Source organism: Scardinius erythrophthalmus (genome assembly GCF_964197995.2).
Source record: "Scardinius erythrophthalmus genome assembly, chromosome: 2".
Classification (NCBI taxonomy): domain Eukaryota; kingdom Metazoa; phylum Chordata; class Actinopteri; order Cypriniformes; family Leuciscidae; genus Scardinius; species Scardinius erythrophthalmus.
In genome coordinates, this window is record NC_138222.1 from 41,409,199 (window position 1) to 41,430,720 (window position 21,522).

Sequence of the window (21,522 nt, forward strand, 5' to 3'; positions counted from 1 at the left end):
ATGTACTTTTAAATAACCATAACTTGCTCAATTTTCTACCGATTTTCAAACGGTTTGGTTTGTTATAAACGTCAGAGATGTAGCTATGAAACTGCATACATATGAATAATTATACAAATGGACTTCCATATGAAAGAATTATAGTCACGGTAATGACGTTTGTAAGAAACCAAACCAGTTGTAAATCCGTTAAGATTTCACCGAGATAAGAGGATTTGTGTGCGTGCTGCTCACTCACCTTAATTCACAGAGCCCTGTGGTAAGATGGCCGCCGGTGATGCCGGAAGTGACTCCGCCTTAAGACATCTAGCCTTTATATGATATCTATGGACTCGAGTGTCAGACTCATTTCAGTGCAAAATAATTAGGTCAAAAACGATTTAATATACTGCAAATAGCCTACTAGTTGTTTGTTTATTTATAATTCATTTAGGCGGACAACAAGGCTACCAAGTACTGCGCACAGTGCGCATCTAATTAATTTAACGTTTTTTTTTTTTCTAACGTCATTTTTAGTCGATTTTTAGTCGAAAATTTCAGGACTTCAGTTGACCAAGATTTTCTTTGGTTGAGTACAGCCCTAGATCCTATAGACATAAGCCGCTTTCCGACCAAGTAGTTCTAGGAACTTAGTTCTAGGAACTGTCCACTTCTAAACAGTTCTAAGAACTACTCTCCCCCAAACTCGATTTTGCTGTTTGCGTTCGCACTGGCCAAGTGGCCATAGGAACTGGTAGGAGGGGTAAGGGAGTGACGCAAGCACGGTGACTTTTATTTTGGCGGCGCTGAGAACGCCAGAGCAAACAATGCTCGCATTCTCTGTGTTTATTAGATAGCGATCTGTCTAATAGTACTGTTTAATAGCTTATTAGATAGAACTGTTATAGAAAGTAAACAGTATATGAAAAAAGGTTATTAGCCTACATAATCATGTTTGGCTTGGTCCACTCAAAGTTGCGTTGTTTTTTCTCTTCAGCATTTAAGGTTTAGAGACCCATCTATCACTGTTTTCCATGTTTGAATATTTAGTTTATGGAGTAAATATAATGTGTTTACATTCTAGCTGTTTTAAAAATGGCGGGTGCTGGTGTTCCGCATGCGTTCGGTCAATCAGCGTACACTAACGTCACGGATAGTTCCTATAGTGCTGGTTTAGACCCTACTCTGAAGTAGGACCTAAATTAGTTCCTACAAATGGAGTTCCTAGAACTAAAATCATTCCTAGTTCCTGCGGTGCGAACACGCCGACATCCGGGTACTATAGCCAATAGTTCTAGGAACTGTGAAAAGGTTCCTCCGGTCGGAAAGCGGCTATAGTTTCTATGTTTGCAATTTCTGATATGGATTAGCCTACCAAATTCTTTTTACACAAGTGATTTATCTTAGATTATAACCACCACTATATTCTGTCTGTCTCTGTGTCTCTGTGTCTGTTTTTCTATCCCGGTGGGGACTTCAACCTGAATGCACACAGACTCATGGGGACTAGTGTCACAGTGGGGACCTAAATTGAGGTCCCCATGGGTAAACAAGCTTATAAATCATACAGAATGAGTTTTTTTGCAAATGTAAAAATGCAGAATGTTTTCTGTGATGGGTAGGTTTAGGGGTAGGGGTTAGTGTAAGGAGATAGAATATACAGTTTGTACAGTATAAAAACCATTAAGTCTATGGAGAGTCCCCACAAAGATAGTAAACCAGACGTGTGTGTCTGTGTGTGTGAGAGAGAAAGAGGAAGAGAGGGAGAGAAATTTGCTATTTGTGAACATAGAGCAGGATAGAGTACAAGGAAGAGGAAACAGTCAAAGACGGTGTACAGTAACATCAGATTGACCAGAGATGCATCAGTAGAAGGGAAACAGATGGCATCAAATCCTTGTGGCTGTGTCATACTTCATCACACCTTTTGATAACACACTGTATAACATTATGAATTCAATTACATAAGTTAGGTAATGAATTTTCTAATGTTGCAAATTTAGCCTGTATTACTGTAATTCAGCAACAAGGGTTATTTGAAACACAAATCTTGCATTGTTTGCTATTAAAAGTACTAAACTGAAAGAAGATCATACTGTTGTGTTTCGGTGATTAAACCAAATGTTCTCATTATATATTACAATAATCTTGTGTTTGAGACAATGATTATGTGGACTGAAATGTATATAACTGTAATGAAAGCATGGGATCAGGTTTTGAAAGAATGACTAGCTGTGTAACAAGTGTGATCAGTTTGAATTTTTGTACTACGAGTTTTGAAAATGTACACCTTACCTGTGAAAATAGTACCAAAGCGAATAAAAAAAATGATACAGAGGATTCTATATAATAGCACATCTTGTACTTAACTGTGTTTTCATCTACTTTATGAAGTGATTCCAGTCATCCCTCTGCGTTTTCAAAGCCATGACCAGAAACAATTTTAATTGGCCTACGGTTGAAAAATATGATGAAAAGTAGCACTGCTGGGTTATTAACAATATCATCAAAGGTTTTGAAAAAGAAACATCTAAAAGGAATATCACTGTCTCCAGTAACCCAATCATTGTCAATGTCGGGCATTGCATTTGAGCTGACGCTGAAGAGTGAATGACACCGGCAAACTGAAGTGCTTTCCAGGCTGGTTAATAAACTCTACCAAACACATCCTAAATGAGATTAATCATCAGATATATACAACATAAAAGTAATCTCATTCTGCACAAAAGGACACACATGCACACATGAACTTGACTCTGCTTGTCTAAATGCATAACTTCCGTTGTGGATGTGCTCTTCCCGAAACAACAACGCTGAATCTCAGGCAACTAAAGAACAAAGAATTTACAGCATTCCATTACAAAAGTGTTCTCATTTATAATCTCATTAGCTGCGCATCTTGCACTTAAAGGGATAGTTCACTTTGAAATTAATTTTTGATATGTTTTAGCTTACCTCAAGGGCATCCAAGATGTAGGTGTCTTTGTTTCCGCAGTAGTTTCAATTTTGATATTTTTAGGTCAAACCGTTCTTGTCTGTCAGTCATATAATGCAGGTCGATGGTCACTGTCTCAAAACACAAGCACAGAGTCCAAATTAAAACAATTCCCCATCGTCCAAATTAAACAATTCCCCATCGTAAGTACACATTGATGGCATAAGACACGAAACGAGCGGTTTGTGTGAGAAAACGAACAGTATTTATATCGTTATCTCTTGAACACAGCACACGTCCAAATGATCTGACGGCGCGGGCGGATATAGATATATACACTAGATGTCGCTTGGCTACGGTTTCGTTCCAATGAACTGCAGTAGCCAAGGCGACATCTAGTGTATATATCTATATCCGCCCGCGCCGTCAGATCATTTGGACGTGTGCTGTGTTCAAGAGATAACAACGATATAAATACTGTTCGTTTTCTCACACAAACCGCTCGTCTCGTGTCTTAGGCCATCAATGTGTACTTACGATGGGGAATTGTTTAATTTGGACGATGGGGAATTGTTTTAATTTGGACTCTGTGCTTGTGTTTTGAGACAGTGACCATCGACCTGCATTAAATGACTGACAGACAAGAACGGTTTGACCTAAAAATATCAAAATTGAAACTACTGCGGAAAAAAAGACACCTGCATCTTGGATGCCCTTGAGGTAAGCTAAAACATACCAAAATTTTATTTCAAAGTGAACTATCCCTTTAACTGTATTTTCATGATCAAAGTGATTCCAGGTATCACTGCAAGCTTTCAAAGCCACAGTTTCAATGTATTTCGCCGGTCTGGATGGCATTCTGTCTTAATGCTTACCAATCAGACCTTAGTTACCGCCAAAATGCCGCAATAACCAATCAGAAAAAACTAATTATATTTTTTTAAATCACAGCGATCATTGATTTCATGATCGATCGTTGCTGTCACGCCCGAGTACTCGAGTACTCCTGCACATCCCTACTATATATATATATATTTTTTAGGGCTGTTAATAAATCACTGTTTATAAATCATGTTTTTATGTATTTTTGAATAACTTAATGGAACTGAAATAAATAAAATGTTTGCTGCACATCATTTACTTATTTGGCTATTTGACCAGGTATCCAAAGAGTATATCACCCCCTAGGGGGGGTCTGGGATCCCAGAACCTTTGCATTGGTTCTATTTATTACAGCTATCAGATGCTGATTTGATTTTAAGGTCACCATGAAATAAAAAAAATACAATTCTTGTTTTTTTCTTTATGGAATATTGCAGTGTTTATTAGAAATGATTTGTCCATGCACATCATTATTTAAAAAAAAAAAAAAATCATGTGCCCTCGTAATCTTTAATCAAAGTAACTTCCCCTCCCACTTTCAGTGACATTTCTTTTCTTTTCATCTCTTCTCAATCTGTCACTCACAAAAATCCAGTCAATGGATCCAATCAATTCCCGATGGACAAAATTAAGTCCCGACTCCCGTACCACATGTTTTTCTTGTTCGAAAAGCTGTTTCACTCTGAAATGTCACAACAGGGAAGAAAAGACTATCACAACTTCTGTTTCATGCCGACTTCAGCAAAGCATTTGTAGTAAATGTATAGCAATTTCCTGTTGTGTTGTGAGAAGTGTTCATATAATTTGGGAGTAGTGCTTTTACTGTTGATTTTATTGATGCTGAAAAATATTTGGCCTCCTTTATGAAAGACTTTGAGGCTTTAGCAGATGATCTGTTTTTTTGGGTGCAGGTATGCAGTATACATGCTGTTTTGGAAAGAGACACTATGAAACTGGGTCTCCAAACACTGTGTGACAGCTTGTGTTTTTGTGTGGCACTTGTTCTGCTGACCTCAGCACACACACACACACACACACACACACACACACACACACACACACACACACACACACACACACACACACACACACACACACACACACACACACACACACACACACACACACACACACACACACACACAACGCTGAACCACAGTAACTTTGACTGCAGTTGCGTTGGTTCACAATGATCAGCAATCAGCAGTAAAGAAACCTGACAAAAGGTGTTTCTCAGACAGCTCCCCCAAATTATTTAAAATATTACAGGAGCATAGATGCTGATTTTACTTTTGTCAGTCACATTGGATGGTTATATTTTAACAAATCTGCAATAGTCAAGCTTGCCTAATGCATCAGAGAAGACTTGTGAATGCACTTCAGGTTTCAAACAATAGTTTGGAAATAAGGCATTAGGACTGCCTCCTAGAGGAGAGACATGGCATTAGCTTGAATGCATTGCCCTTACATAGAGCTTGAGTTTCTACTTGGCTCCATCATGAAATAACCGTTGTTAAACCAGCTCCCCCTTGCAGGGACTATCCAACCCCCTTTATTTATACCGCCTTGGTAAATGTTTACTTGACATAATATTATGCTATTATGTTTTTTCTTAAAGGGACAGGGTTTCAAAAATGAAAATTGTCATTTACTCACAATTTCATTGTTCCAAACCTGTATGACTTTCTTTCCTTTTGTAGAACACAAAATAAGATATTTGGAAGAATGTCTCTTGTTTTTCATCCATACATTTTTTCATCCATACAATGACAAAACTGTGTAGTGTGTGGTGTTTTGTTTTGTTTTGTTTTGTTTTTTACCTACTGACTTTCATTTTATGTGCAAAAACATGTTTTCAAAATATCTTTAATGCTTCACAGAAAGTAAGTCATATAGGTTTGAAATGACATGAGGGTGAGCAACTTTTGGGTGAAATATGTTTAATTTAATATTTAACTTAAAATAGTGTTTTTTTTTTTTTTTTTATAAATTCCCAGAAGTGCCTGGCAGTGTCTTAAGGAGGCCTACCATCCCAGATAGAGCTACTAATGCAAAGAATACTTTTTTTTTTTTTTTTCAAGTTGGGAACCATTTAGTAGGCTGTGTGGTATGGTATGTAAGAGGAGGAGGGGGAGTGGGAAGGAGATTCCAAAGGGTGTAGTGAGACAAGTCCTAACCTGCCATTCTCAACATTGATTCCCGAGCGGGAGGGTTGCTAGGCTTTAGCTGGCACCGTCCTTTTACTTAACATTCAGACTCACAAACAAACACAGACACACACACACACACACACACTCATCTTTTACTATCTGTATCTGTATTTGTTCTCATCAGAGTGTTTGTGTACCTTGTGTTGTTTTAGTTTTATGTTGTTTCAGGTGTTTCTCTCAGGCAAATGCAATATTGGGCCAGATGAACATTTCTTCTCTTGTTTTTCCAGTGGGATTTTTCTGAGACATAGATGAGATAATCGAGGTCAGGCAAATATTGTTTTAATGAAATGTGGACCAGTGAATTTCTGGAATGCTGTAAGCAATTTTTGCAATCAGTTCTTTTAAAGAATTATTGATGTATTGATGTAAGTTTGGGTGGGACAAATTGAAGAGATCGTAAAGGCATTGACAATAGCTTAAGTTACATGATACTTGTTAGTCATGTTCTCATTCCAGTCTGGTTCAGAGCTGTTAAGTGGTGTAACTTTGTTTTAAAAAGTGGGTGGGACAGGAGGTTGGGGGTGGGGATGATTTGCTAATACAATGCTATATCAGAGATGTACAATAACAATTGCAGAAATAATAACATATTGTTGTCCAGAAATCAATTGCAAAAGAACATTGAGTTTAATTTATCTACATAGTAACATGATAGTTTCATCTACAATTATACAATGTATGGTTATTCCCAAGGTTTTTGACATCAGTGAATAAATACATAGTTCCACATTAAACGTTTGTCTGCTCTAATGGTCTGCTGGTAGAACTTTTAAGCATGTCAGAGGTTTTGGTTTCTAATCAGCCCTCGAATTGTTTATTCTTTTTTTTTTCTCCTAAAACCAAAGATGTTTATCAGCGATTGTTTATCAAGAGCAAGAACACGTTTGTGTGCATTTTGTTAAGTGAATTCACCAAAATGAAGAGAGAGTCCCCGCAACGGCGTTAAGTGATAGATTGAAGCGCTCGTGTGTGTGTGTGTGTGTGTGTGTGTGTGTGTGTGTGTGTGTGTGCAGACTGTGCACAAGCCACAGGATAACACTGTATCCACGGCCACAGATAACAGCGGCAACAAGCACTCAGCATGATTTCAAAACAACACATTCCTGCACCAGATTGCCTCTTATTTTACACAATTAACAAAATTAATACTGTGCTAGTTCACTGGAGATGTTTCATTTGTATTAGGTACATCCGTGCCGCGAGATGTTTCAAAAAGTGATGGGGACATGTCCCACCCGTTCCACCCGCAAATGATGTCTATAGAGCTAATGGACAATAGAATAAAAGCTGTAATTTAAGTTTTGATTTCTTAAACCAATGACTGTAATCATTAGTTATCTAAGTAGGTTGTAATTCTTATCAGACGTGTAATGTTCATGTAATTTGTGCTGGGTTTAATGTATGAAAGGACTGCAGGAACAGTTGTCCATCTCAGTGGTTAAGTCAGTCCGTTAGGGGGCTCCAGTGTTATTGTAGGAGAAAGAATTGAAATGTGTGAGAGAAAGTGCTGTCACGCTCTGCTATTCTCGCCAGAATCCACAGAAATGGGAGCAGGCGAGGTCACTGTAATGTAATGCCAAAAATCCAAAGCATTCCCCACCATGACTGTTATTAAAGAGACCATTTCCTTTTCACTTTATTGGCTTCTGAGATTTTTCACTCCTTTCTTTCATTTTCACTTTTTCTCTGATGTTATAGATATTTAATCAAACGTATGAGTTTTGATTGTCACTTTTATCCAGTTTTTGTCATAATTTCTGTTAACTTTTTTTCAAGATCAGCAAGTGCATAAACAAATCTGTAGAAATATCAGAGCACCACAAGCTCACGTTTCTAGGACATATTTTTCATGGTTTAGGTTTAGACAGCCTGCACATTTAAGAGAGGCTTACTCCAAAGCTCCATAAAACTTGAACTTTTAAATAAATGTGAGTGCGGAGGCTGTTTATTTTGGCCCCTTGACTTGAGAAGGAGCCGTATTTAATTTAGCTTGAAATAACAATTGAAAGAGGGGTGACTGTGTGAGAGACTTATAGTGGGAGTTTTCTAGTCTGGAATTCATCCTCATTCATCAGAGTGGTGATAGGACTTTGCTCTGGTGGAATAAGATGCCTCGGCTTTGATAGAGACGTTGGACGGACTGGCGCCAACCAACAGAGAATGAACTCAGAAGTCATCACTCCCCTGTCTAGCATTCACTTAGATATGCTGTGCCACCCACAGTCTCTTTTTGCCCCTCCTGATTGAATGATGAATAAGGCATCCGATCTGACTGCATTCAGTCTGGTTGAAAGTTTATCTTGGCATTTCACTCATTCCGAGTGCATTGACCCATTGCATTTGTGTCATACAGTGTCATTTTTTTTTTAAATGAACAAATACTAATATTCATATGAAAGACACATTAAAGACACATGAACTGCATTTAAAAAAAAATATTTTATGTTTCCTGAGGTGCACTTATAATGTTAGTAAGATTTTTACATCACAAATTGTCATAATTTAGAAATATCCATGATTTTAGCCCTCTGATTTGAACACTCTGTTTGAAGGGCCGTGTCTGCTTTGAGACTTTAAAGGAAAACTCCGACTTTTTGGGACTTTAGCTTATTCACAGTATCCCCCAGAGTTAGATAAGTCCATACATACCTTTTTCATTTCTGTGCGTTCTGTAAGTGTTATTTGGCGTTTTCTATATTCTCACTAGGCGTAGGAGCACAGCTAAATCAACAACAGGGCGTCTCGTGTGCTGTGCTAATCACTCCGCCCAAGTAGCCACTCCGCCCAAGTAGCTGTGCTCCTACGCCTAGTGAGAATATAGTTCCCAGTATTTATACGATTAAAAATGGTCTCGGTCTCATATAGCCTTGTTATTTGTACACGCTGTGACTATACAGATCACATGTAAATAGAAAAATGTTTGCATTATTTTGTCACTTATTGGGATTAGTATGCTACCATTATCCATTTACATCCAGTCTTTGTGCTAAGCTAGGCTAGCGGTGGGTGCGTCAAATAACACTTACAGAACGCACAGAAATGAAAAGGGTATGTATGGACTTATCTAACTCTGGGGGATACTGTGAATAAGCTAAAGTTCCAAAAAGTCGGAGTGTTCCTTTAATGTAAAAGCCCACTGCTGTGATTGGCTAACATCTTTGCAAATGAAATAAGTAATACATGTTGAACACTCTCAAATTCTTTTACTTTTAAGTTTTTACTATTACAGCTGTTAAGATTAACTAATGGTGAAAAGTGTTGATGATTATTGCATTATATTTTGATCTACTTCTGTCGAATGAAAGGTTGCAACGATGAGCCGATGACAGACATGTCCGTTGAGCGCATGAATGCAGTGATCTCATCATTACAACTCGATTTCTGCACTCTTACATATGCTTTCATCACAACTAACAGTGCAAACATGATGTAAATAAGAGTGTAGACCGTGCCATTTATTGTAACAGGAGTTTTGGTGTGAGTCCAGAACTCAGTCACTGATATACTCGCGCTGTGTGATTGACAGCTCTAGCAATTATAAAGGGAAGGTTCTTTGATCACTTTCTATATGAAATTTAATCACAATTGTAATAACAGATTATTGTCATGCTAGAGAAACAATGTGAAGATGACGTTTAGCCACAGGCTTGAATTACTGACGCATAAAACGATTTTGAAACAAAGAATGTCTGACTGTACATGAATCATTACATATCAGAAATAGCTAGGGATGGGTATCGTTAAGATTTTAACGGTATTACTACTCTTACCTATACTGCTTAAGCCTGGTTCACACGGGCCGATTTTAAAATTGTCGGCCGATTTTTCCAAACCTGAGAGACCCCACACACAGCGATTTAAAAAAAATCACGGGTCTAACAGTTTTGGTCGTACAGTGTGTGGTGCGCAGCCACACGGCAAAATCAACACATCACACATGAACCGATTTGACTCCCGAGTATTCCCAGGTCAGACGGGAAATCTCATAAAATCCCTCGAGATCAAACGTGACTTCAGAGTAAAACAATCATGGCGGACGAAGAGGATGCAGTGGCGATAGTTTGTAGTTTGTTTTTAACCGAAAAAAAAAAAACGTTATCAAAAGACGTCCACCGGACTTTCTGGTGCGCCATGCTGCCGACTGTTTTGATTTTGTTTCCCGGTGCTTCCTCGCCGCCTCGTCACCTCGCTTTCTGATTGGCTACACGCCACAGTCCACAGGCTGCGTGCTCGTTTGTCCGCGGGGGACACCACACACGAGGAGAAATCGGGCCAAAAAAATCCAACATGTTGGATGTCCCCGATTTGAGATCGGAGCGGTCCCGACGTCCTTCCGAGCAGACGAGAGCAGTCTTAACACACCACACACGGCAGGAATATCTGATCAGATTATTTTACGATAATCGGAGCATTCTTAAGATTGTCGGAAGGGGTGAATCTGGGCTAAAATTGAACTAATTATCCTGCCGTGTGAACCAGGCTTTATCTATCCGGTACTTTAACGGTATTCTTATCGGTTCTTTTTGTAAGAAAATTATTTAGAACATAATTAATATTGCTTTATATTTTGTATTTTGAAATCTAAAATAAATATCTATAGCAAAAGAAAAAGCAATGCTTTAACAAAACAAATAAAACATCTATGCTATGCAGAAGGGTGCAGGCTTTTGTGTTTTATATACAGAAGACATAGGACACATTTTTTTAATTTCAGTGATGTCTACTGACATTATTAGTTTTATTTTTAGGCCATATTACTTAGGCCTACCTGAACAGTAAAGTAATCAAATGTAAAACTAGATGTACCGCATGGCGGTACAAAATATGACCGCCGCTCAGGCCTGCACTGGCTTTCCACAAAAAGAAATGACGTGGAGCAATTTGGCTGTATTGCGTGTTTATGTATATACCTAAAAAAAGTAGTAGTATGTGCATGTCTGTCTGTGTGTGTATGTGTGTGTGTTTGTGTATGTGTGTGTGTGTGTCTGTGTGTGTGTGTGTCTGTGCGTGTATGTATGCGTGCATACGTGTGTGCGCGTGTGTGTTTGTGTGTGTGTCTGTGCATGTGGATTTGTATGTGTGTGTGTGTATGGGTGTGTGTCTGTGCGTGTGGATGTCAGTGTGTGTGCATGCTTGCGTTTGTTTGTATTCCTGCATGTGTGTGTGTGTGACAGTTAGGGTTGCCAACTTCAGAAAAGGAAAATGCGGGACAATCGTGGTTATTTATAGGAAAATGAGGGACACTCAAAATATTTGTACTGTATCACACAGTGTACGTCATTTCAGTGTCTGCAGTTAAGTTTGTGTTTAAAAGGTTATCAGACATAAACACATTTGTATTGCTTAACCTATTTATGTATTTAATTCTAAAAATAATTTTAATGTCATACATGAAAAAAGTCACATTACAAACAAACCATAGTTCAAAATAACATCATTTATCTAAAATAGAAAGCTTTTTTAACATTAATATACACTAGGCTTACAGTTCAAAAGTTTGGGGTTAGTAAGATTATTTTTTGGGGAAAAAAATAAAGAAAGTAATTGCCTACTTTTATTCAGCAAGGATGCATTACATTAATCAAAAGTGACAGTTAAGATAATTTTACAAAAGCTTTCTATGTACTTTCTAAAAGCTTTAAAACATTAATAATAATCAGAAATGTTTTTTGAGCATATTATTCCCTCAGGTAGATTACATGTTTTCTTGCGTGGCTGGATGTTAGACTCATGAACAATAATCACGTTGTTTGCATTCACCAAAATTGATTAGCCAAAATCAAAATGTGGACAGTGAAAGGAAATTACCGTTAGCGCGAGACGAGTCCGGCTTGAAGCGGAAGCGACCAGACGGCAGAGGATGTTCGCAAATCAAACAATGATTTGTCTCAAAACAGTGATTAAAAAAAGCTGTGATTGGATGATGACAGGTGTCGGTGATCATTCTCAAGTGTCGTGGTCAGCACTGCTGCTGTTGCTGTTGTATCAGTCAGTGGTTTATCAGCTTGTCAAAAAACGGGACACGGGAGGTCACGCAAGGGACAAATAAATTAGGCCCAAAATGCGGGACGTCCCGCCTAATTCGGGACAGTTGGCAACCTTAGTGACAGTATCATCCTAAACCAGCAACCCCTTCGCCGATGAGTGTACAGTCACTAAATGTGCACATAAATGAATTTATTTTATATACCCCCCCATGGATGAAATTCTACGAAACTTAGCATACCCCCAGAGGATGTCAAGTTAATCATACACATGAAATATGGTGCAGTTCTGAACATCTCAACTGAAGATAGGGGCGATTAAAGCAGAATAATATTGCATTTTCATTTTTTATGGGAGGGGCGCAAATCACAAATGAGTGATTATGGGCTAGGTTGATGTGGGCCCTTAAGAGCAACATACCATACAAATTTCTTCATCCTCGGTGCCACGGTTCAGGTAGTTATTTAGGAAAAACTGCATTTTTTGGGTTTGGGGGGGCCCAGCGCGGGGGGGGGGGGAGTGGCCCCGGGGACCAAACGAAATTTTTCCGTAAAAGTCTAGTGGGGCTACATGCCCACCAAATTTCATGTTCCCCGGTGTTTCGGTGTCCCTGGTATCGTTGACGAAAAAATTCAGTAGATGACGAAAAAAAAAAAAAAAAAAACTTTGACAATCGATTATGGGCTAGGTTGATGTGGGCCCTTAAGAGCAACATACCATAAAAATTTCTTCATCCTCGGTGCCACGGTTCAGGTAGTTATTTAGGAAAAACTGCATTTTATGGGTTTGGGGGGGCCCAGCGCGGGGGGGGGGGAGTGGCCCCTGGGGACCAAACGAAATTTTTCCGTAAAAGTCTAGTGGGGCTACATGCCCACCAAATTTCATGTTCCCCGGTGTTTCAGTGTCCCTGGTATCGTTGACGAAAAATTCAGTAGATGACAAAAAAAAAAAAAAAAAAAAACCTTTGACAATCCCTATATGACCGCTTCATAATAATACTGCCTAGTACAAATATAAAAATAGAGTACTACATAGACTTCCCTGTATAAATTATACATTGATTCTTATTAAAGTTGTCAGTCAAGAGCAGTGAGGGATTTTCTTCTCGTGTTTTGTTGTTTTATTAACATTTAAAGGGATAGTTCCCCCCAAAATGAAAATTGTCATAATTTGATCTCTCATGTTGTTTTAAACTCAAATAAGTTTTTTTTCTTCTGTTGAAACGAAAAGTTATTTTGAAAAATGGGGGTAACCAAACAGTTGCTGGTCCCAACTGACGTCCATAGCATGTTTATTCCTACTATGGAAGTCAATGGGGACCAGCAACTGTTTGGATTTCCACATTCTTCAAAAAAACTTATTTTGTGTTCAGCACAAGAAAGAAATTAATTCAGGTTTGGAACAACATATAGAGTAAATGACAGAATTTTTATATTTTGGGTGAACTATCTCTTTAAGAACAAGCGGCAGCATGTTTACTACTAGGCTACTGTCATTTTAAGTACGCATCTAAACATACATATGACACGCACCTGATTTTCTCTCAAATGTTTGCTTTCACTTAAGACACAATCAACTGTGTTTATGTAAACCTTGTGTGTATTTGACAGTATTAGCTCAATAAGACTCGAAAGATAACTTAGTCCAGTAACCAGGTGCTGTTTGACAGGCTTTTATTGCCTGTGTGTTTCGGGTGTATGCGCTCAGAAAAGCGGATGTTAGAACAGCGCATCAGCACACAAATGAAATTGTTTAATCAGCAAGGCTTTAAAGCACATCCAAATAATGAACTTTTGTGAATTGCAGTGTCCCGTGTGTGTAACTCCCTCTGTGTTAACATGTGATATGAAGTAGCCTACATCGCATTGTAGAGTATGTTGAGACGGAGGCACCAGAACTGTAACTGATAGAATGCACTGTAGCACGATACTACAATATTTCTTCAAAAGAGGATCGTGGAGACATTTCCGAAACAAGTTGATTTCAGAGCTTTCACAGAGGTTTCAGTAAAAGCTGTTTTTGGGCTAACAAGGAAGTTTTGAGTTCTGAAACTTACAGGATGTTTTTATAGTACAATGACCTCTTACATGTCAAAATATCAAGGAAAATTGGATTTCTCAGTTCATGACCCCTGACCAAAAGTGACCGTGAAGACATTTATAATGTTACACAAAATATTTGTTTCAAAATAAATGCTGTTCGTTTGATCTTTCGATTCATCAAAGAATCCTGAGGAAAAAAAATCAGTTTCCACATAACAGCACAACGTTGAGCTCCAAATCAGCATATTAGAATAGTAGTGAGAATATGTTTGCTTTTAATTAATGAAAGTATCTTGCCCTCTGACTTTTTTTTTGAACTGTTGCCAAATGCTCGTACATTACCCAAAACAGGCACTGGCATGCCGTCGCGTCGAGATGTTAATTTTTCATTCCCCTCTTATCTGTTGATATTCTCTCAAGTGTTTGCAGAATAATGAGCACTCTGCTCTCAGACATGACTCTCTTTTAGTTTTAATTGAGAAGCTTTTTGACAAATGGTCAAGGACTTTCTAAGAAAATATTTATAAGAGACTGAGGCCAGACTTAAATGTATGAAGTTTCTTAATAGTGTCGCTGAAATATCGCTAGATTGTCCCATGATGGTTTAGGATGTGTTGAATTATGCAGTGGGGGTCTGCTCTGCAGAAGGATGAAACCTGAGAATGACACTGTACAGGTCAGCAGAAATCTGATCTTGCACTTTACTCAGCTGTCGGAAGTGGAGGAAAATAGCAGGGAAGTGGTCTGGGCACTGGGTCAAAGGTCAAATCAGAACATTGTGATCAAACAGCTGGACGAGACCCAAGTGTGTCTCTGTGTTGCACTGATCTGATGTTTTGACCCCAATGTATTTTATATAGGCTATTCATTTTTGTATTTATTTATGCATTTTTATTTATTTATTAGTTTTTTTTAAACGTATTTTTATATATTTATTATAGTATTTATTTATTCTTGTTTACATTCACTTTTGACATAGTGTTTAAATTAATACCTTGCCAACCAGCCATTTTAACCAAGAAATGATTATGACCATGGTATCATTACCTTGCTACTGTCCTGTATTTCTGGCATCTCTACTCCCTAGTGTAGCATTTTTTCGCTGACTCTAATGACACCATAGGAAATAACTGACGTTAACTGGTAGTGTCAGAGCCGACTAGCCTATAGTTACAACCGAAGATTAGATAATGTGAGAGAAACCGATACGCCCTAACTCAATTAACCATGTTCGGTGTTGCCATGGCAGCAGTATGCCTTGTCAGTCATAATAACGGCACGTCAGTGGGCCCGAGACTGATCTCAGCCAGTAGCTGTCTGCGTTTAGCTATACTGTAGATGTAAACACAACGTCTTCCAACAGTTCCTCTCTGCCTTTCTTTAGCATGCCGACACACTTCGCTGAGATCATCAAGACGCCTTTTGGGAAGATATAGGCCCTAATTAAAGCATCTGTTTATCCCAGTACTCAACAACAGACACTGGGTCTTAGCATAGCCGTAGAACTTCAGATAGTCTCTAGTTAACTACAGTCAGTGTGCGCAGTAACACAGGTTAGACCCTCATAGTACAATTTTAAAACCACCAGTGACTCACTAAATAGTTCATAAAACAATATCAAGATATTGCATATAATCTGAATGTGTTAGCTGTAGCTGTTGTGAAATAAATTATAAAAAAAAAATATTTTTAACATAAAAGGTATACATTTATTTGATTGTGGGCCAGTGTTTTATTTATATTTATTACATGGCTTGGCTGAATTCCAATGTAGAATGCGGTCTGTTATTTCTTGATAACAGACCGCTGCGAACTATAACAGACCGTTGCCATGCAAAACAGCGCGTTGCTATGGACGCGGAACGGACTATTTTCTTTAGCGGAAGCAGTACAATCGTTTTTAAATCAATAAACTCCTTTTAAATAAATTATTTGTGTCAATTTATTTATTTATTTTGTAGGTAGCCATGTAATAAGCGGGATAATGTATAGTGAGCCGGTTGTTATAGTGAATAACAACCCCTTCAGGCTGATTCAAGATCCCTCCGCTTCGCGTCGGGATCCCGTTCAGCCTGTCGGGGTTGTTATTCACTATAACAACCGGCTCACTATACATTATCCCTTACATGATACGTAAGGGATAATGTATAGAGAGGCGGTCGTTATAGCGAATAACAAGCCCGACAGGCTGAACGAGAACCCAACGCGAAGCGGAGGGGTCTTGACAGCCTGAAGGGCTTGTTATTCGCTATAACGCCCGCCTCTCTATACATTATCCCGCTTATTACATGGCTACCTACAAAATAAATAATTAATTTGACACAAATTATTGATTTAAAAAGGAGTTTATTGTTTTAAAAACGATTGTATTGCTTCCGCCAAAGAAAATAGTCCGTTCCGCGTCCATAGCAACGCGCTGTTTTGCATGGTAACGGTCTGTCATAGCTCGCAGCGGTCTGTTATCAAGAAATAACAGACCGCATTCTACATTGGAATTCAGCCAAGCCATGTAATAAAGTAAATTAATGATTTTAATAGTTTGTTAACAACAACACTGATGTGGCTAATTGTATTAAAACATTAAACCAGTTTGCCATTCTCAGCACTAAAGATTTGGATTGCATTAAAAATGTGACCCAAGATGTTTTTTCTCTTGCATAATTTTATATTGGTTGCATTTAAAAAAATAAATAAAGAGTATATTCCATCAGTATGCTCTGCTTTAGGATTGTGATATCCAGCTGTGCGGTGTTTTTGATGTGGAATTAGTGATGGGGTAGGCCGTTTTCTCCCTCTCTTTTCCCACCTTCAGCAATCCCACCCTCTACAGTCCATGAGAGGGTTACGTCTGCTTCCAGAACTTTTTAATACAGCGTGACCGCTCTCTGCTCCGAGAGAGATTTTCTGTATAAGAATTATGGGAAAATGACAAACAGATTTAAATGTCATGCGATGTCATAGCTGCAGGTGTCCTTATGTGGGAGCAGCAGAGAAGATGAGCTTGTTGAGTGAGTTGTTGTGCAGATTTCAGCTAATGCCATTTAATAATTCATAGTTGTCAACATATGGCCCTGGGCTAGTGCAGGTAGTATTTAAAGCACTGACACGTTACTCTTTAAAAAAAAACAAAAAAAAACAAATTCATACATACTTGATCACTGTGTCACACCCATAATAACTGCTTGGTTATGTTCAGTCTCTTATTCTCTCTCTGTGTTATCTTAGTATATCTGGACACAAGTATCTATAGCTTTCTTCTGTGTGTCTTGATTTATGGCCATGTACGTTTGCTGTTGCCAGGCAAGACTTTGTGGGTGTGATTTGGGATGAGGGATAGGGTTTCATTTTTACAAGGTGTTGACATGAGTTATAACACATAGAGTCATCCAGACTGCCCGGCAGCCAAGATTCAACCTAGATACATTGTCCAACCAGAGAGCTTATCACTTCATTCCCCGTTGGTCTTATTAACGTGTTCACATTGAAAACACACCATAGAGAGTGTGTGTTTGTGTAGATTTCACAGGTGCATGTTAAATCAACACTAGATGTGACACACCCTGTTGCTCAACTTTATAAAAAACCAACCTGCTTGCACCTGCCCCTTGTATGCAAATGAGTTTTGTTCATGCATTGCACACACATACACACACACACACACACACACACACACACACTATTCGTTTACTGTCCCCAGAGGTTAAGACTCCTCTTGAGTAAATGCATACAAATAGGGGATTTCATGATTTTGTTCATTTTGTTCTGGGACAGAAAATGAGTGCACTGATCTCCGCAGGTGTAATGATTCAGCGAGAATGCTAAGATTGTCAAAGTTCTTGATGTATCTTTTAAAGCAATATTTTATTCCAAAAATAAGACTTGTTCTTTTAATCACCCTCATATCGCAATATTTTTAACCCAGCCCTAGTTAAGTGATGACTGAATTTTAATTTTGGGGTGAACTATTCTCTTAATGCAATGGTTCCCAAACTTTTTCCACCTCACCAACATGCACCCACATAAAGACATTCTCAAACATGATCTTGCTTGCAAAATCCTACAGGATTCATTTGAAACATCGTAAATAATACATTACTACAACAAATCAGCTTCAACGGGCTTCTCATTGCGTTTGTGATGCGAAGTCTCTAAGGCTTCACTCTGTCAGAAGCTAATATTTTGAGACTGTGGTCTGGTCTCTCTTCATTACCCATCATTGAGATGGTGAATCTGAGGGTGAAATATGCCTCATCATATTACTTTTTTTATAAAATCACTGTGTCTACACCTGACGTGACAAAGAAAACGTAGTCCATTTGTCTCTTGTGTCAGAAATAGAACTTCAGGAATGTGTCGTTGTGCCGCACCGCATCCAGTGTAGAAAGCATCACTGATTATAATTGGTTTCTATTTGCTTTTGTCTGGTGTAGACACATTGTTTTGGTAGTTGTCGTTTGCAGTAGATTAATTGTCTACTTTGTTTACCTGGCACTGGCAGTCCTTTTACAAACTTGTCCATGCTTAGTGCAGAATAATGCATGCATCGTTCATTTATATTTTTATACTCAATTCTCAATTCTGTTTCTTCAATAGCGCAATCTAGTGGTCTGTTGATTTACGATGACAACCACCACAACTGATAATAGACCACTCAAGCTATTAATGCAAGTTATCTTGAGGTCATTTGAAAGAAGATGCCATATTTGATTTGAGAGCTGCAGCAGAAGGCAAGGTTTTTATCATTATTATTATTATTATTATTATTATTATTATTATGGCATTACATTTATAATTATTTTTCACATTACAATGGTGTTGCTTTCATTAAGGCTCACCCCAGACTGTTGCTACATCGTACAGTGACATTCAAAAAAACGGTTTTGTTTAGCAGGAATTAGTAATATTTATGTATGCGTCTTATGTATGTCTTATGGCGTACACACCAGTTATTTTTACATTTTACAACAATAGTAAGTTCTGCAAAACCATGAAATGACACAAATGGAAGTATGAGGATAATGTTGTGACAGTTGAACTAATAAAAACCATCTATCATAGCAGGCCCGGTTCTACGGGGGTGCTTGAGGGTGCTAAGCACCCTCAAATAAAAGTGAAAGCACCCTCAGATGAAAAATTATTAATAGCACACATAGCCTAAACGAGATTTTGCCGAAAATAAAACACAGACGGATTTCACACTCTTGCCTATAATAGGATAGCCTACACAAAATAAATAAATTAATAAAATTAAACATATATATATATATATATATATATATATATATATATATTAAATAAATTATTTCGTTATGCTTTCATGTTTAATGCATTGTAGTTGTCCTTTCGTGATCACGATACGCAAAAGGTGAAGCTGTCTCTTTAATTGCCCACTTTGCTTGCGTGCGTGCTTCCCGCTCAGAAATTTTGTTAGCTGACTTTCTGAGACGGGGCTTTAGGTAACGTAAAAATAAGTGTCCATTTTTAATCATCATGGACATAAGAAAATGGCTTAAGCAAGCCGTTTGAAGGAAGGTTACAGTACTGAATATATTTGGATTAGCTTCTTCCTCCTCCTCCGAATTACAACCTGTAAGTATTATTATTAATAATTGTAGCATGCTCAATAAGTATTTTGTGTAACGTTATGTGTGTTGTGTAACGTTAAGCTAGCGCAGCTTCTTGGTATTTTGCTGTCAATTGTTTTGAACTGCTTGTCGTTGTTATTGGAGTTGTCATAAAGAATATAGCAGCAATTAACGTTACTGCAGCAGTGCTTTATCAATATGTTTATGCATAACGCTAACAATGAATGACTGATTGGGTGTTGATGTGTTGTCATGGTTGTCATATTGTACAGACCCGGCAGTCAGCGCTAGTGCATTATGGGTAATTGTTTGTTGGGAGTTGATTTATGCGTTATTACAGCAATATGGTTGGGGTTTGTGTTAGTAAAGTTACGTGTGTTTATGTTCAAGTTAGGTTGGATGTTCTTGGTACATTTTCTGCCTTGTTATGTAAAAATGTGTCTCTCACCGTCATGGAGAGAGACGTGTGTAAGGCAGTGGCTTTTGGCCATTCTAGGAGTGTTCAATTGAAGTAGAAGCCGATTACAACCAGGGTATCACCATAGTGTAGGTAGGGTATGTGTGGAATGTTTTAATGTTTTGCAAAGTGAAGATTGTTGCTTGTTTACATGCTATTCTATAAATTACTGCCAGATCGTATACTGTTTAACATAACAGCAATTACAGTAGTATTGTTGTATACAACATCCCCAATTTTGAGATACTATGTTTCAGACTGATGACTGAGCTATTTCCTACGATTATGTAAGCAGCACCCTCACTATATTCAGAAGCACCCTCAGTGATTTGGTTCTAGAACCGGGCCTGTATCATAGTTTAACTTTATTTTTGCCACCCTTTTTCCGAGAATGGATTACAGCTCTACACACAGAATTGATGTATGTTGGGCACTTTTTCTTTTGACCTTTCTGTCACTACTTTAAACTTTTAAATTTGTAAACGAAATTTAGTAACTTAATTTCAAGTTTTAAACGATAAATATTTATTAATATAATATTCAGTCAATGGTGTCCAACCAAACAGACATGTAATGTATATTTTCTATGGTCTTGCTCTTTAAGATTTTTTTTTGGCACTGAATTAGTTGCGAGATGTTTATAGTCCATTCACCCAGTGTCCTCTGCAAAAGACAAAACCGAAATAGTCCTCACTCTTACACATCCACACACTCTCTATTGTGCCTATTTAAGGGACTAGACCCTATATGCATTCATTTCAGTTTCATTGTTTCTATGGGGCCGAGCAGGTTTTGAGAGTCGATACCCTACCCAGCACCCCCTTATGACATGCTATATGAGTGGGTATTCTCACATGTATGCTGCTGTATCGGTGGGGGTAGTGGGGCATTTTAAGGAGTAACTGAACTCCCTCACTGGCGCTGGTGTGAAAATTTAACACGTCCCTGCTGCCTTTTGACTAGCTTTCAAATCTCTCATCTACCAAATTAAAAGCTTGCCTTTGGTAAAAGATCTTTTGCATAGTGTTTGTCTTGCAGATACAGAGATGGCAGGGGGCAATAGTAAACAGGCTTCCATGCTCCATATGCCAGACAGTTGATTGTAAAAAGCCGACACCTAATCCTGCTACTCTGTGCTTCATCCGTCAACTCAGACCCCTCCCAGCGAAAGGCTGGAAGCGTCTCGTCAGACCGCCAGATGATGACCTGGTCTGGACCTGAGACTTTAATCTCCCAGAGATTAATGGTTGTGGCTTTATGTGCGTCCATGGCTGCGGAGGGGGATGCAGTATGTGCCGGCAGCACTGAGGTTCCTCTCGTTTGGCTGGCCTTGTTGCTCACGGGTGTCACTGTAATGGTTACTCATGGACTAGATATGCTAGGATGGTTTATTATTAGCAGTTCTACCTCAATCAGTCATTGGAGGAAGGTCCGAGGGTCAAAA

The 21,522-nt window shown here is 38.4% G+C and overlaps 1 protein-coding gene across 1 annotated transcript in view; it reads left to right on the top strand.

Annotated features, from left to right (window-relative positions):
• Positions 1-21,522, top strand: part of uacab (uveal autoantigen with coiled-coil domains and ankyrin repeats b) — a 58,942-nt gene that overhangs the window by 13,480 nt on the left and 23,940 nt on the right. The window lies entirely within an intron of this gene.